This window comes from Aedes albopictus, chromosome 3 (assembly GCF_035046485.1).
Source record: "Aedes albopictus strain Foshan chromosome 3, AalbF5, whole genome shotgun sequence".
NCBI lineage: Eukaryota > Metazoa > Arthropoda > Insecta > Diptera > Culicidae > Aedes > Aedes albopictus.
In genome coordinates this window covers 12,489,959-12,503,939 of record NC_085138.1, presented here as the reverse complement: position 1 = coordinate 12,503,939, position 13,981 = coordinate 12,489,959, and the positions used below count along the sequence as shown (strand labels likewise).

Genomic DNA, 13,981 nt, shown 5'->3' with positions numbered 1-13,981 from the left:
AACTTATTTGAGAGTGTAATATAAATCATAACAAGCGATGAATAAAAAGTATAAGCACCGACGAACTGACGTGACTCTCAATCTCAAGGCATGACCAAAAACTTAAAACTGTCAATTTAAAAGCCAGTGATCGCAAATGTACCATGTACAAGACGTTAATAAGACCGGTGGTTCTCTACGGACACGAGACATGGACGATGCTCGAGGAGGACCTGCAAGCACTCGGAGTTTTCGAGCGACGGGTGCTAAGGACGATCTTCGGCGGTGTGCAGGAGAACGGTGTGTGGCGGAGGAGGATGAACCACGAGCTCGCTGCACTTTACGGCGAACACAGTATCCAGAAAGTGGCCAAAGCTGGAAGGATACGGTGGGCAGGGCATGTTGCAAGAATGCCGGACAACAACCCTGCAAAGTTGGTGTTTGCTAACCATCCGGTTGGTACAAGAAGGCGTGGAGCGCAGAGAGCACGATGGGCGGACCAGGTGGAGCGTGATCTGGCGAGTGTTGGGCGTGACCGAGGATGGAGAGCTGCAGCTGCAAATCGAGTATTATGGCGGCAAATTGTTGATTCAGTATTATCATGAATTTGATGTGAACTAAATAAATGAATGATCGCAAATGTCAAACTGAAAGTGACGTCTGAAAAAAATGAAGACGCTTCTGCAGGCGTCGTCTTGATGAGATGGAGATTGTAAATAAAAACACGTGATAGTCGGTTATGAATATGAATATGTGGGAACTCAGAATGTAGCTTTTTATGGTTTACTTTCACATTTGAGTATAAAAATTGAGAAATTTATGTTCAATGTCCCAGCCGTAGTGAAATGACACCAAATATTGGTGGCTGTTCTGTTGTTACCATCTGCATGCTATATTTTTCTCACCTACCGTATCGAAAGAGCGTCGTGATGATGCTACTGCTCCTGCTGCCGCTTAGAATATCGAGTGCTCGGCCGGCCACTAGTTTTTTTGAATTTAGGAAACATTAAGCTAATATCATCAAATTGAGCTTGTTCAAGCAATGAAAAAGATTGCTCCGCCCGCATAGTTGTGAACATAAAGCGTACTATTTCACATGTTGTCCACAACCACTAGCGACTATTCCTGACCAATATGACATGATATCCTATATTACTTCAAATGGTAGTGTTAGTATATTGTAGTATACCACTTGGTAAATTGTAATGGGCCTTTTCACAATATGACGAATAGGCTCCCGAATAGAAATTGTAATGTAGAAAACATCAGCATACATCTATAAAACCTTAACATTTAATGTATATCGTTGTTCTCCTAATGTTCTCAGACTTCGAAGAAACATCTATGTACACAGTAATACATAAGATTTACACTAGGGGCAAGACACTGTGCAATCCGGAGCAACTCTGAGCAATCCTGAGTAACTCTTTTCGCTCGAATCCATTCAGAAACGTCTCTACGAAGCGGGAAATCAGGCAAGACTGCTCGATTTTTCACTGGTATCAGGCAACACTTCAGGAAAACCAGAGTGATCCAGGGCAATCCTGAGGAATTCTGAGCAACACTTCGATAACAGAGTTACTCTCGCTGTATCTGTCCTGCCCCTAGGATTTACATGTAACATTAAATTCAAACTTCAATGTGATGTTGAATTTTACATCATATAACATCCAAAGACAAAATCTTCATATGTTACATCAAAATCAAATGTCATGTCGACTTCAACTGTTGTTCGCTTGAAACATCAGACTACATCTAACGACAGATAAATGTAATGTAACATTAGAATTAAACATCATATTGATGTCAAGTATTGTTCACTTGGAACACTAGAATACATATCATGGCACCAGAATAAAACGTTACATTAGATTTAAATGTCACATTGTTGTCAAGTGTTGCTCGTATGAAACACCAGAATACATCTAACAACAGATGGAAATAATGTTACATTAGAATCAAACATCATGTTGATGTCGAGTGATGCTCACTTGTAACATCAGAATACATGTTACGATACCAGAATGCAACGTTACATTAGAGTTTAATTTCATATTGATGTCAAATGTTGTTCGCTTTAGAGTTTGAAACATCAGCATACATCTAACGACTGATGAAACATTAGAATCAAACATCACGTTGATGTCGCCTGAATGATCAGAGTGGATCAATGCACGAGCTCACTAAATTAACGTTTGAGAGGTGCCGTGTTTACTTAAAATGAACAAGTCCATCGCCACCCAAACAACACGGCGTCGCTCAAAAGTCAAAAGAATGGCCACGTTCATTTGTGCAACGACCCGCTCCAGCACCACCCGCTCCAGCACTGAGCAAAAACCACTGCCATGAATTGAATGATTTTTGCCTCATCCGAATCCCATGCCTATGTTCAGACAAGATCAAACAATCGTTTATTAATTGTGTCAATGCTAATTTTATCTAGGGGCAGGACAGATACAGCGAGAGTAACTCTGTTATCGAAGTGTTGCTCAGAATTCCTCAGGATTGCCCTGGATCACTCTGGTTTTCCTGAAGTGTTGCCTGATACCAGTGAAAAATCGAGCAGTCTTGCCTGATTTCCCGCTTCGTAGAGACGTTTCTGAATGGATTCGAGCGAAAAGAGTTACTCAGGATTGCTCAGAGTTGCTCCGGATTGCACAGTGTCTTGCCCCTAGTCCACTACCCTAGTGTGTATCTGTCTGGTTGACTACGAAGATCAGGTGTGTAGGTAACATATGGGAAAAGGTTTCTTATACTTATGACACACATGTGATAAAGGAATCACTGTACAATTGCGCCTGAAATGAGTAACATACTGAAAATTTTCTCAGTTCAAGTTCAAAGTTCAAAGTTCAAAACTTTTTTGACATCTTGCCAGGTAAAGTTGGCAAAAACCTTAGGATGTCCATATTGCCCCGCCTACCCCTACATGCCGACAAAAACAAAGCTTTATCCAAAACAGTCTGAATTTAAATTAACTGAACAAAAATTAACTACTTTGGCGTATTATTCATCCATAGTAGTTGTTTTGTAATGAAATAACTTTACAGGTGTAAATAATGTACGAAATTTGTAAAAGTCTCATGGTGTCCATACTGCCCCATGGGGGTGTCCATTCTGCCCCGTATGTTTCAAGACGGTCATGGAATAGTAACATTTTTCAAAACATTTTTTGATGTCGATAAATCATTTTTTTCGTTTATGCTCGTGTGCAATAGCTGCTAAATAGACTTAAAAAGGACACATATATCAAAAATTTAAACTTTTATGACATCTTGCCAGATAAAGCTGGCAAAAACCTTGGGGTGTCCATACTGCCCCGCCTCCCCCTATTCCTCTAAGAATTCCTCCACGAACTCTTCTAAGGATTCCTTCTGGATATCCGCAAGAATGCCATATGTGATTTCTTCAGGAATAGCTATTTAACATTCTTCTAGTATATCCTCCAGGAGTTCATACAGAAATTATATCAGGAACTTTCTCCAGGCATTCCTCGAGGAATTCTTCCTGACATTTTTCCAGGAATTTCGCCTGAGATTCGTCCAGAAATTACTTCAGGAATTCCTCCAAAAATTCCACCAGGAATTCCCCTAGGAATTTCTACAAGAATTTATCCTGGAATTCTTCAAAGCATTCCTCCATGGATTTTTCCAGAGATTACTACAGGAATTCATCAGGAATTTCTTTTGGAATTCCCCCAGGAATTCCTCCAAAGATTTTTTTAGGAAATATTTCGGGGATTCCTCCGAGAATTCCACCAGGAATTCTCCTGGGCATTCTTTCAGGCATTTATCCAGACATTCTTCCAGGAATTCTTGCAGATGTTCCTCAAAGAATTCTTTCAGCGATTCCTTCAAAAATTCCTCCAGCTATTTCTCCAGGAATTGCTTCAGAGACTCTTCCACGAATTCCCCCAGGAGTTCTTCCAGGAGTCCAGGAATTTATTCAGGAAATCCGTCAGGGATTCCTTAAGAAATTCTTCCAGGATTTTCTCTACCAATACCTTCTAGAATTTTTCAGGGATTCCTCCAGGCATTCCTCCAGGAATTCTTCCAGATTTTCCTCCAGGAATTGATGCAGGGATTCCTCCAGAAATTCCCTTAAGAATTCATCCAGGAGCTGCTTCATGGATTCCTCCAGGAATTTCTCCAAGGATTCCCCCAGGGATTTCTCCAGGAATTCTCTCCTTCAGAAATTCCTCAAGAAACTCAAGGGAATTACTTCAGGGATTTCTCCAGAGATTTCCCAAGGGATTCCTTTAGGAAATCCTTCAAAGATTCGTCCAGGAATTCTTCTAAAGATTCTTCCAGGAAATCATCCTGAAATTTCTCAAGCGATTATTTCAGAATTTTCTCCAGGGATTCCTTCCAGACTTCTTCAGGAGATTTCTCCACGAATTCCTCCAGGGATTCCTTAATGAGTTCTTCCAGGGATTGCTCCAAGAATTCATCCGAGAATTTCTCCAGGAATTTGTCCAGAAGTTCCTCCAGGCATTCGTCCAGGATTCTCTCTAAAGATTTTTCCAGGAATTGCTTCAGGGATTTCTCCAGAAGTTCTTCCAAGGATTCTTTCAGAAATTCCTCTAGCATTTCCTCTAGTGATTCCTCCCAGAATTCATCCAGGAGTTTCTCCAGGTATACTTTGAGGAATTCATCCAGGGATTTCTCCGGGAATTCCTTTAGGGTTTCTTCAGAAATTCATCCATGCATTCCTGTAGGCTTTCTACCAGAGATTCATCCAGGAATTACTTCATAGATTTTTCCGGCAATGCTTCCAGTGAATTCTTTCAACGATTGCTCCAGGAATTCATGGAGAACGACTGACCTATCTTATTTCATGGTGACCCTTCCAAGTAAGCAAGAAGTTACAGCTGCATTGGCGATTAAAAATTGAGGTTATGTCGTGTAATTTTGAAAGTTTGAAAGGGAAATACCAGTTCCCCATCGATTTTTTCTACCCGGTTTTCACCAAAAAGATTATCTGAAACGACTCAAATATGCGACTGAATTGCGATTATACCAGGATAATTTTAATTTGATTCTATAATTGCTCATTTCCACTTTAAATCTGTCTTCATTGGGTCCTTTAAAGGAATCCATGGAATAATTTCCCTAAATCGAAACTTTAAAATTTATTAAATTAAAATTAATTTATGTGGAGCGAACCTGGTGTGGTGGTATGAACACAAGACTATCACGCCGAGGATCTGGGATCGAATCCCATTCCCGACATACTCACATAATGTGGTTATGTGTGGTCCCGAGATGAACTAGCCTAGGGTTAAAAATCTCGTTAATACAGACAAACAACAAATGTGGAGCCTCGTAGCCGTGCGGTTAGGGTCACCAAGCTTCTAATCGCACCATGCTGTGGGGTGAGGGTTCGATTCCCGCTCCGGGAATTTTCTTGAGAATAGTTTCTTCTCCGTATCCACCGGTACATGCTCCGTGTGTCCCTTGTCTAGTGTTAATTTTCATTCAGTCTGTGCAGCCTTTGGCTGAAGACGGTGTCCGCGTCTTTATACAATTAATTTAAAGTTTGTATGTACCTAAATGTTTTTTTTTTCTTCGGAACCCTTAAGGTGAGTATATCACCTTGGAATAGTGCGTTACGGCGCAAGGACTACCACATTAAAATTTGATCATGCTATTTTCCTAACAAATGTAGTCAGGCTCCTGTAGGAACAATCCAGAATCAAGATTTGATGTAGTGATTTTTTTTTCGGTGTGTCTGTTGGTGTGTTTAGTGTTTGCTGATAATGAACATATTCTTTCGGGAGGATTCAGGTAGGTTTATTATATAATACAGGAACTATGGTAAGGTGTATAACCATTGCAAACGTATCACGAATAGCTTATTCAATGAAATATGTTGATACAGTTTTCCTTTCCAGATTTTCGGCCACCCAGTTCTGCAGCGGTCAATATGAAGAAACAGATCAGATGAATTATGCAGGCAGCTGTTTCAACACAACCAAATAATATTTTGTGCGCCTCAACGTTCACCAAACGTATCCTTTGGAGTCTACCTTCCCACTAACAATACCCAAATTCCCGAGACACCTTGGCCTGAGCGATCGTAAAGCTATAAGCATATATGTACATCTTTCATAGGTGTCCAAAACTAACCATTGTATTGATGAGAAGTTGTTATTAACTATTCGAATTTCTTTTGTTGTCCAATAGATTGTGTAAAATGCTACAAATTTGATCAAGCACGCCGTAAAATTCGTCACCCATGATTTGGCGCCTACATCAGTGGTCTAACGACTCTTCGCGTTCTCGGCACTAGTTCCAATATGTCGCTTAAAGAGTTGCCACATATGATGTTAGGTAAGCTGAGGTCAGTTAACTGACTGATGGGGCACGGGAGCTATTGCAATGATCAAAATGTATGCATTACTAAGTCATTCTAGACGGACTATCGAAAGGAAAACGAGTATTTAAGAATATAACTTCAATCTATCATGTCGGAAGTAAGGTAAGGTGCTATGTAGTTAGAGGTGTAGACAATAGGTGTATTGATGAGAAGTTGTTATTAACTATTCGAATTTCTTTTGTTGTCCAATAGATTGTGTAAAATGCTACAAATTTGATCAAGCACGCCGTAAAATTCGTCACCCATGATTTGGCGCCTACATCAGTGGTCTAACGACTCTTCGCGTTCTCGGCACTAGTTCCAATATGTCGCTTAAAGAGTTGCCACATATGATGTTAGGTAAGCTGAGGTCAGTTAACTGACTGATGGGGCACGGGAGCTATTGCAATGATCAAAATGTATGCATTACTAAGTCATTCTAGACGGACTATCGAAAGGAAAACGAGTATTTAAGAATATAACTTCAATCTATCATGTCGGAAGTAAGGTAAGGTGCTATGTAGTTAGAGGTGTAGACAATAGGTGTATTGATGAGAAGTTGTTATTAACTATTCGAATTTCTTTTGTTGTCCAATAGATTGTGTAAAATGCTACAAATTTGATCAAGCACGCCGTAAAATTCGTCACCCATGATTTGGCGCCTACATCAGTGGTCTAACGACTCTTCGCGTTCTCGGCACTAGTTCCAATATGTCGCTTAAAGAGTTGCCACATATGATGTTAGGTAAGCTGAGGTCAGTTAACTGACTGATGGGGCACGGGAGCTATTGCAATGATCAAAATGTATGCATTACTAAGTCATTCTAGACGGACTATCGAAAGGAAAACGAGTATTTAAGAATATAACTTCAATCTATCATGTCGGAAGTAAGGTAAGGTGCTATGTAGTTAGAGGTGTAGACAATAGGTGTATTGATGAGAAGTTGTTATTAACTATTCGAATTTCTTTTGTTGTCCAATAGATTGTGTAAAATGCTACAAATTTGATCAAGCACGCCGTAAAATTCGTCACCCATGATTTGGCGCCTACATCAGTGGTCTAACGACTCTTCGCGTTCTCGGCACTAGTTCCAATATGTCGCTTAAAGAGTTGCCACATATGATGTTAGGTAAGCTGAGGTCAGTTAACTGACTGATGGGGCACGGGAGCTACTGCTATGATCAAAATGTATGCATTACTAAGACATTCTAGACGGACCTAGAGACGGACAATCGAAAGGAAAACGAGTATTTAAGAATATGACTTCAATCTATCAATATCTATCAATCGCAATACATATAACTGTGGTATGTAATCTAGAACATTAGAACACGTTTGTTTTTTGCAAATATGAGTATCCATCTTGGTATCAAATGGTTATGTACATCAAAGAACGTAAGAAAACGTCTGAATCTAATGTTTTTTTCATCAACATACATCAGAAATACGTTTGAATCTAATCTAATCTATCTGCACATCATAAAACATTTAAAAACATTTTAAATTAATGTCAGAATTGACGTCAACATACATCAGGAAACGTCTGAATCTGATGTTTTTTACATCAACATACATCAGAAATACGTTTGAATCTAATGTATTTACACATCATAAAACATCTAAAAACGTCTAAAACAAATGTCAGAATTGACGTCAACATACATCAGGAAACGTCTGAATCTGATGTTTTTTACATCAACATACATCAGAAATACGTTTGAATCTAATGTATTTGTACACCATAAAACATCTGAAAACATCTAAATCCGATGCTAGATCCGATGTCTCAATTTGCATCAATATAACGTATAATTCTAATGTTTTTTACATCTACATACATAACAAAACGTTTGAATCTAATGTTTTTGCACATCATGAAACATCTGAAAACGTCCAAATCTATTGTTATTTTACATCAACATACAAAAGAAAATCGTTAGAGTTTTATGTTTTTTGCACATCAAAAAACATTTGAAAACGTCAGATTTTGATGTTTCGGATTATTTGCTTGACATCAGAAAAACGTTTGATTTCCTGATGTATACATTATGTTACCTTGCATAAACACATCTGAATCGTAATGTTTTCTAATGTTCAACACTAGGGGCAAGACACTGTGCAATCCGGAGCAACTCTGAGCAATCCTGAGTAACTCTTTTCGCTCGAATCCATTCAGAAACGTCTCTACGAAGCGGGAAATCAGGCAAGACTGCTCGATTTTTCACTGGTATCAGGCAACACTTCAGGAAAACCAGAGTGATCCAGGGCAATCCTGAGGAATTCTGAGCAACACTTCGATAACAGAGTTACTCTCGCTGTATCTGTCCTGCCCCTAGGTTCAACATCAGAAGTACATCAAACCTTGATGTTGATGTATACATCGAAATTTAACGTCAGGCTAATGTAAATTTTTATTCGGGCTGTTAAGTTAGGTTACAATAAAAAATCAGCATTTTTCTCGAACAAAATTTTCGGAAAACATTAAGCCAAATTGTTGTCATATTTTTCATTTTTTGCAACAATAATTGAAAGTCATATTGTAGTAAAATTGTTGAACCATATATTTAAGAGAAAATTGTAACATCAAATCAAAATGTCCGTTTACTGTGTTGTATGCTGAAATCAACAGCATGGTGTATTGTTAAAATGGTTTCAGGATTAGAATTCATACTTTCATGCATTTCACTATTCTCGAGTAATTAACTTTGCAGGCTAATATTTTTTTTCAATTTAATACAATGCACAAACTTCTAAATGTTTAACAAAAAGTGGTCATTTATCTCAAAACTGGTACGAAAATGTTTGCTTGCGAATTCAGTAACTCAAAAATAGCAAAATGCCTGAAAATGATATAGAGTATAAACAAGCAACTGATCAAATGGATGAAATTATTTTATATTCAATTGAATCACTTATACAAAATAGTTAGACTTAACGTTGAACTTTTCGTCATTGAAATCATCGTCATCATCAAAAATTTGAAAGCAGTTTTTTCGTTCAAAACAAAAGTTTTTGCTATGAAAATATATTCACTGTACTCCACATGAGGAATATAATGCAGTGAATATATTTTCATGATCCTAGATTTGATTTGCGGCGAGAAAACTGCTTTTTATTTTCCGAAAAATGATGACGGATGCTTGAGCCTTAATGTCGTTAAAAGGTTTCACTAGAAATTTCACGCTCATTATGATTTAAATGTTAAATTAAAAAACTAGATTTGTTTTAAATCTGAATGAAGGTATACTTCCGTCGACTTCTGATAACCAACAGCCCAACAATTTCCGGGACCGAATCGATTCGAGCCCGTAAGCCCATTTGTTTCGTCACAGCTTTATATTTCATCCGGCGTTCTTCGCATCCGCATACCGTGCTGCGGGAAAGAGAGGGTCATGAGTTCTGAGGTCAATCTGATCCAGGATCCGTTTCCTTCCTGCTTGCTTCGGAACCGCTTCCCATGGTTTTTGATGCACCTAACAAATTTTCGATGACACAATCCCAACAAAATGAGTATGTGTTGCGGTGCGGAAGCTCGGTGGAAGTGGGAGGTCGGGATGTCGGAAGTGTGGAGTAATTCGTGTTTCCACTCCGCTGGAATCCCCTGGGACTTTCAATATTCCTTAACTGCTAGTGCGTCAGCCAAAACATCCGTGTGCCATTTCGGACAACCTACAACAAAATAACAGATGCCGAATTAAGATAGAAACCAGTGGTTTAGAATGTAAAACTTACCTCCAAAGCTAGTCCGAGAGTCCGTCTTCTGTGGTCCATGGCTCGATTGTTGCCCGAACGCAGTAATAGAAACATCCTTGATAGAAAACAGCTTACAGTTTTACGAAAATTAAGGAATTTTATGCCACAACCTAGGGGCAGGACAGATACAGCGAGAGTAACTCTGTTATCGAAGTGTTGCTCAGAATTCCTCAGGATTGCCCTGGATCACTCTGGTTTTCCTGAAGTGTTGCCTGATACCAGTGAAAAATCGAGCAGTCTTGCCTGATTTCCCGCTTCGTAGAGACGTTTCTGAATGGATTCGAGCGAAAAGAGTTACTCAGGATTGCTCAGAGTTGCTCCGGATTGCACAGTGTCTTGCCCCTAGGCCACAACTTTTCGCCCGGCTTCTCATCCTTTGTTGGTGCAAACGTAAACACGCGTAACATTTGAAAAGGACCTTTTACAAAATTGTTCGTCGGAAATTAAAAGAAAGCAAAAAAGTTAGTAGATTTTGGAAGTTTGTCACACCACAATCACACAATTTTTCAATAATGATACAAATTAAACGAATAAAAACTCATTTCAATGATTTTGAGTTAAAAATATAACAAAAGTAAAATGTAAGACATTTTCACGTTCTTGAGATGGTATCACTTGAAATGTTACACGAAAATTTGGTTGCCTGCTTGCAACGAAACGGTTATTTTCTTCAAATCCGTCGTTCACAAACACGAATGTATGCAACTGTTTGTCATTGTGTTGAACAAAAGTTGTTTGTAGTAAAATGTAATGGTATAAGTATGTTGCGCAAATATGAAAGCTTACACTTTGATATAAAGTGATCCTATATTGCAACCAGTGAAATAAGTTTGCATCCTCATGTAGTTCTACAATGCTTGAATATTATAATATATTGTTACTATCTGATATGGTTTAATAATATAGTAGTGTGTTGTTCTCCGCTTTAGGTTTTACATTGTTGAACAATAAAGCAACTTCTTGATAAAAACTAACCTTATCAGTTAGAAGATATTTATTGTTGGCAACGTATGCCAAATTGTATTTTTCTATGCGGGCGGGAACATTTACTTTGGGTATTATGGTGAAATGATTGTGTCCTGATATAAAATTAGCAGAATAGCAACAGAACGGCGAACGGGCGAAGGCAGCAATGACGAGGGCGACGCCGCGACGACGACGCCACGGAATGTAAACATGCACTCTACAATAAATCCAAGAAAAGATTCAAATTATGTGAGATTAATCGATGTTCAACGCTGACAAAAAGCTGCATTTTCAAAAGTGTTGATTTATTTTTCCTTTTCTTTGTGAATTGTGAGGAATATAGGTAATTATTGTCATTAAAATAGCATCGTTCGAGATTTGGAAAAACTTGCCATTTCAACATAAGTATGCGTGGTATTTTTTAAGAATACTCAATGTTGTTCGGTCAAAATAGTTCTGAACCAAAATCAACAGATGGCGTTAGTGTTTCAACGGTTTTTAATTTGAACTTTTGGACGCGTATTTCATAGTACTTTGCACTAGCCTACACGTCAGTTTGTCGGTGGTATAAGTTTAACTTATATTATGCATTACTTGTAATAAATGCTATTAGACGTGTTTATAGTATGCATTGGTCAAACCTAATAAAGTTTATAATCGTTTATTTTGTTTTAGATTCTCAATATTTTACTGTTTTTTTATTATTATTTTTTAAATAATAATAACAAAGTTCTGAGTTCTGCTCACACATAACTTTTTTTTTCAATATTTTTATCGGCGGTCAACATAGCTCATTTGAAAAAAAAAAGCTCCGGCAAAGCATTATGATCTCGATTGCGATTTTATATCAGCGCCTTCTGGAAACCGTAATGCCACAGATAACAGACGTTTATGCTTATATTGGCATGTGTGTAAAAATGCTCAACAGCCATTTTGTATGTAACGGGCAGCTGAGACTCATGTGGCAATCATTCAGAGATGGCGCAGTGATCGATAGTCAGTGATCGCTTTCAAGATTGCATGCACTACGCAATTTTACACTCAAGATTTTATTCGGTCTTGAATGAAACTGGAACTTTGAACTATTCTTGCATTCAAGTTCGATATAATGTCGCAATAAGTTGAGTAGATGGCAGTAGTGAGCCAACGTATATCGTTTTGAACATTTACACAGGATTCTGCGAAAAATTTGTACTAGCATAAACATCTGTTATCTGTGGTAATGCCGATTTTGGTGGAGTTCTCGTTACCACCGTTGCTCCGCTTTTCGTACAGATTGAGGGGTTGAAGTGGCTGCACCTCGCTTACTAATAGTTCCTGACTGTTGTCTACGAGAGGAATAAAGAAATGCCACCGTTGAACTGCGATGACAACATGGCCTGGCGGTGATTGTTCCGGGAGTTGAAGAACGATCCGGTATCCATCATGGTGTTACTGGTGCTGCTCCTCTTCATCCAACATTTGGTCGAGCATTTGGTTATGTTGGATATGGTCCAGATTTCCGATTCTGCTGGAGGGCAGCCATTGGACATGATGAAGCTTCTGGCAAGGATGATTCCGCTGTTCCGGACAGTGTCCATGGCGATTTTCGGAATGCTCTGTCGAATGGAAAAGTTGTATGAGCTATAACATTGATATAAAGATAATTAAATGATTATACCTACCGTGATTTGCAACTGGTTGTATGCAGAGGTTTGCAAAATAATTAAAAGGTATCAAAATGGCTTCCTCCTTCCTCCGTTGACGACGTGGAGCAAGTTTTCAAAACCAAACCTTAGAAAATTTATTAGGCATATGTTATACTTTTCAGCCATAACATAAAACTTATACATGATTAAAGTCAATGTTACAGTTAATATTATGTTCTTGTATGAACATAATTAGTTATTGTAATGAAATTAATTAAAGCGTATTGTGCATCCTAGCTTAATCACTCAGATCCTGCTGATCTGAGTCAGCCGCCATAAGATTGCGCCCGTTTGATTTGTACACGGCGGCTGACAGCTCCACCCGGTGGCTGCAAAACAGTTTTAGCCAAGGTGCACACCGTGTACAAATCATACGTGCGCGGTCTGGCGCGATCTGAGGCTGCGCGTTTCGAACGCAGCTTGCTGAGAATCTAAGATAAGCGCGACAATATCAAATATTGTCTATCCGGTTGGAATCAAGACCGACATTCAATCAAAAATTGCCATTTTCTTGATCCACAAGTGTCGCATCTAGTGCGCTGTGTTGCTGACAACAACGGCAAGGATGCGCACTACCTTTGACATGATTTAAAAACGTCGCGAGTTGGGTCGCGTCGCGACTTGATTGTGCGAAGTCCGGTTTGGTGGCGGCCCGACAATAACAAATGTGAACTGATCTTTATGAATAATATCATTGAATTTCTTTTCGTGGGTTGCATAAATATTACATCGGACGATGTACACATAAGAACAAATGATTTTACATGAAAACGATGTAATGTATACATTGGAATCGTGATTACATTGATTATTTAGTACATCGGAATGAATTACATCGGGCGGGTTGCATTTATTTTTTGCTGTGTATGCATATTATATGCGAATGTTTTCTTCATGCATTCAGATGCAAAATTTGCATGAATTATTTAAAATGCATTTCATAAATTTGGCCTTATGAAAATCTTAAGTTTATGAGGTTGAGTACAATGTACTCGATGCCTGGAAAAAGCGATCAGGGGATGCAAGCATTCTCGCAATATTTTATAATATATAAATTTTCCCTCGGTATCGGCAGAACCAAAGATTTTTAATTAATAGGGTCCTAAAATTAAAGACGAAATTTCGCTTATATTGAATAATACGCTCAAACATAATATTCTAACCTGTATTCTAATCGGAATTGTACTTTATTCGAACTTGAAAAACAAAAGAATAATGAGAAAATTCGAAATAAGTA

At 38.5% G+C, this 13,981-nt stretch overlaps 1 long non-coding RNA gene across 1 annotated transcript; it reads right to left on the bottom strand.

The window, feature by feature from the left end:
- Nucleotides 1-9,265: 9,265 nt before the first annotated feature.
- LOC109412563 (uncharacterized) lies at nt 9,266-10,572 on the bottom strand. Its single transcript, XR_009998870.1, has 3 exons — nt 10,445-10,572; nt 10,070-10,200; nt 9,266-10,006 (listed from the first exon to the last, which is right to left on the bottom strand). It is a non-coding gene; the product is annotated as an uncharacterized LOC109412563 (long non-coding RNA).
- Between the last annotated feature and the right edge of the window lie 3,409 nt (nt 10,573-13,981).